Genomic DNA, 4864 nt, shown 5'->3' with positions numbered 1-4864 from the left:
ATATTTTGACTAATAAAGTAGTTGAAAAGGTATAAATAGTAGTATCCTCACACACTTTTCACTGTCTGGTCTACAGAATCAGAGAAAGAAAGACTGACAGAGTAATAAAAAGTTAAGTTAAAGTTGAAAGAAGGAATCTTATGGGCCCATTGTCTTGGTATATGTATAAGCCTTAAATCAATAAAAGTGTCAGCAGGGAATCTCAGACCAAGAAGCACTTTTACTTTTTTAAAGTTCTCCTTGGAACCTGAAACAGGGAGCCTATCATATGGATAACCTTATCCATGTGATTCAGATCACACACACAAAACCATTTAAACCCAACTGTTCCTTCTAAGTTTCTCTACTTCCTTCTTCTTTGCTCTGTTCTCCTTCTCTACTGTATCTCTCAATCCTGCTTTTGCATAGAATGAGGAAGATCCAGGCCTTGTAATGAACTTCTACAAGGACTCATGTCCTTAAGAAGAAGCCATTTTCGGCTCGGTTCCATGGGTGAGGAATATTTTCCATGACTCTGCTGTTCAGGTGAAACTTGATCTGCCTTTTCTCTTCTTTAATTATCTTCAACTATCACTAACCTGCAATTTTCATAGTGATACAACCACACATGCAAAAATCTTGCAAAACCATACATTAATCAACAAAAGATGAAAATTTTGTTTACTTATAAACTAGTTCAAACAAGATTGTTCTCCCCCATTGTTTGCTGAATGCAAGAGTGTGCATCTACTGAATCTATTTATAATCACTAACTTCTTTCCCTAAAAGTGTAGATCTGAACCTATTTCTATCAACACAAAAAAGTTGGGTCCCAAAAATATTTCACCTATGAAAATATTTTCTTCTTAACCTATTTACAACCACCTCGTTTGACAAAAAAAAACCAAAAAAAAATTTCATCTCATACTCTCCTTGGGCTGTATCATGTAGCACCAGTTAAACCTTCCCCTGTTCTCCTAGCTTTTGCCTTTTTCCTTTCATTCCTGGCTGCCATTCTTACTCTTTTCTTGGCTTGATCAGTCATAGGAGTTGTAGCAGAGGCTTGAGACCTAGTCACTCTTTGAGAGGCATTCACAGTGGTAATCCTTTGGCTTATCTACAAAAAGGTTTTACCAAGTAACTAATCAAATCCATAGCCAGATTTATCTGAATGAAAATACAAAAAAATTAGGATTTGTTGATCAATGATTACCTAACTAACTGTTGGTCCCTTTTGGTAACCTCTACTATTATGGTCCACTTCTTTGCAATGACCGCATCTAACATACTGATTTTTCCTCCTAAACTCTGTACGGTCAGGCTCACCCGGTTCCCGTCTCCTGTTTCTTCGAGGTCTACCTGGCTGTCTTTTCAATTTAGGAGGTTAGAGAATACCATTTAGCATAGATGTATTAACTGGGAACTGTTTCAGATCTGGTATAGGTGAAATTATCTTTCTGTATGTAAGATGGAGTTTATTTATACTATAATAGAAGTCACAGAAATCTTCTGGTTCTCTCCTCTGGTCTCGAATGCATGCTGCTGCATGCTTACAAGGGATTCCTGAAATCCTCCAAACTCCACAATCACAATGCTTAGTGCTCAAATTGACTGTAAATCTTGTGCTTCCATTAGTGACTTCATACTGATTTTCTCCAGCAAATTGGGCGTGACAAAACCTTGCATCACTCACAATCAATTTCAGTTTCTTCTTCACAGATGGTGTTACCTTCCCTTCAAGAGAGCAAGCAAAGATTTACTTTTTCCGTAGTCTAATCATCAATTTTCCCCTAATATCATCGATTAGGCTTAGAATAGTCTTGTTTCTCATTGGCCCTATCCAACTGTTGAAAGACTCTGTCATGTTATTAGTAACATGATCACACGTTGCCCTAGTGTCAAAAGCATATCTGGACCATGTACTAGGGGGATTCCTAAGCAACCAATCATGTGCTTCCACATTAGTGTCTTTCATCTTTTCAATTGCTCTCGCATAAACCCATGTAGAGCTTGCTTGTGTTGCTTTCCAAAATAGTGACTTCAATAACAATTTAGGATGAGGCTTTGAAATTACTGTAGAGATGTCTACAATAAGTTCTGTGGTGAACACCAGGAAATATACTGCTGATAGCATGTATAAGACCCTACAAAAGACAAAGATATAAAACAATTTAGTGTATGTAATATTCAATTGTATATGTAATGTAAGATTAAATATAAAAAAAAAGGTAGGCTTTGAAAAACATACATTCTGCTTGTCTTTCATAAATGTTAGATTCATGTAATCCATAGAATCCTGTAGTGCATCAGCTAGACTGTGCAAAAAAAAACTCCCAAGTTGTTGTGTTCTCTACTTCAACAATAGCAAATGCAAGGGAAAACAAACAATTGTTCCCATCAATAGAGACAGTAGACAACATAATTCCACCATATCTTCCCTTCAGATGACATCTATCTAGACCTATAAAAGGTCTACATCCACTCACAAACCCCTTCTTACAAGCATCCAAACAAATAAACAATCTCTGAAAAGTTGGATCTTCATTAAAGTCATGTCTTATTTCTGGATGCAACAAAACTACTGAACTAGGATTTTTGTTTAACAACATCTCACAATATGCTGGCAATTTGGAGTATGCAGCTATATGGTTAACCGAATGCTCTCCCTTGGTAATCTATTTTGCTCTGTAACACTGTAGCTTATGTACTACAACTCCAAATTGTTCTTGTATGGATGTCATCATACTCTTAATAGTCATGTCAGGCTCTTCTTTAAGCTTGGCTGAAAGTACTTTTGCTATCCAACCAGATGTTGCATTGGAATTAGAAGATATGGTTGCACATGTATGGGCTGGTCCTATTGACTTGATCATGAAGGTTACTCCATCACCAGTAAGTGATGCATGTACCCTCCATGGGCACCCATCAGAAGCATATATTACTGTGATCCTCTTCCTCTCATTCTTCATTCTCAAAATATTAAAGCCACCTTTTATTGCAAATTCTTTAAGGGCAAATCTGAATTGTTTGATATCAACAAACACTGAATGTAAGTTAAAATCTTTACCTCCATCAACAATACCTATGTTATCATCTGCCATGTCCCACTCATCCAAGTTGTCATCCAACTCCTCATCTACATCAAACCTTCAATTCCTTCATTCCCTTCATTAGTAAATGCCTCATCATTGTCATTTGATGTATCATCACTTGAATTGTCAATTTCTAACTCTCCACTATATTCAGAATCCATATCCTCATCATCATATCCAAAATCAGATTCTTCTTCAACAGTGATAGTAGCTGGCATAAATGAGTCTAATATAATCCTCTCATCAATATCACTAGCACAAACCCTACTACTAGAATTACCACCACCCCTTTTAATAGGGCGTTTCCCAGTCCTACTAGATCCAATTGTACCCCTTGGATCTCTTGTTCTTGGAACCACTTCATCTGGAAAACCATTGACCTTATACATTTTTGCAGGGCTTGGACCAACTTCCATATCATATACAAAGAATTTGACCACATCCACACCCTTACACAATTTAAACATTGTCAAGATATTCCGGTCAGAGACAATGTCCATATCTTCTGAGGGGTCTGATAATATACATTTAATAGAGAAATTGACATCATACCCAACCGGTGCATCATCCCTGACAACCGTATTGTATATATCTGACACCATATCCAAGTACCCATACTTGTCTGGGTCTATTAACTTTTCACTTGTTATCCCTTCATAATAATATATCAACCTTGTCCACTGTGCTGTACTCATTTCTTATACTCTGAAACAGCACACAGAAAGGAAACAAAGAAAATAGGAAAAATATAAAAAGAAAGTTAACAACTCTAATCACAACATGAATGAATCATATTCTTCAAGATATTAACAACTCTAATGACATTTATTTTATTTCAGATAAATAAAATGAAAACTTTATGTGATACCAACAAGAAGTGCAAAGTCTATGTATGAAATTTAATGGAATGCTTATATTTCGAACTATGACTGTTATATGAAGTCTGTAATGATACCAACAAGAAGTGCAAAGTCAAAGTATGAAATTTAATGGAATCCTTAAATTCAAGTGAAATGGTTAATATAAGAACCCTTTTCATGTGCAATCATTGCATGCCAAGTAGTCAATGTGGTCCAAAAGTAATATATGGATATGAATACTTCAAAATTTCTACACAGTTTCCAATAGTTAATAGAGAGTAAAATTGGTTCAAAACCCCTAGTGTGTAGGGCATGTTATGCCTTAACACCAAGGACATGGACCAATGACAAGGAGAACACCTTATGTCATAAGGGTTCAAACCCACCACCACCCTAAATCCACCCCCATTGGTTTTTAATTGAAGAAAAAAATGTCTTGGGCTTATCACTTCCTCCATTTCTCCGAATTCTCCACCTAAAGTAGGTCTTTTCCCCAATCTAAAAGTTAATCACAACAATAAAGTAACTTCTTTTGAGAAGCCCTTGATGAGGGTTTAGCCCCTTTAACTGTCCAAGGTTTGGGGCTATAAAGCAAGATGAGTATCATGTTATGGGGGCCATGGTGGTGAGGGAAGAAATAGAATTGGGCTTGGAACCCTCTCTGAGTCTCTCTTTTTTCAATCTAATCTCTATTGGTAGATAAGGTAATTAAAGTTAAATTAACATCTTAAGCTATGAATAGGGGTTGAAGGGTGGGCGTATCTCCAGGCAATGGGTAGGGATGAAATATATATATGGATTGTGACATTATAGAATTCTGTACTACAATACTGACAAAGCTTATTATAGATAGGGTTGTATTTTGGTGGATTAGGTGTCATGCCCCCATCCCAACAAGGGATAAAATACATTATAAGAGGTGACTAGGATGAC

The sequence above is a fragment of the Telopea speciosissima genome, chromosome 11 (genome assembly GCF_018873765.1).
Source record: "Telopea speciosissima isolate NSW1024214 ecotype Mountain lineage chromosome 11, Tspe_v1, whole genome shotgun sequence".
NCBI lineage: Eukaryota > Viridiplantae > Streptophyta > Magnoliopsida > Proteales > Proteaceae > Telopea > Telopea speciosissima.
This window is presented reverse-complemented; position numbering follows the sequence as displayed.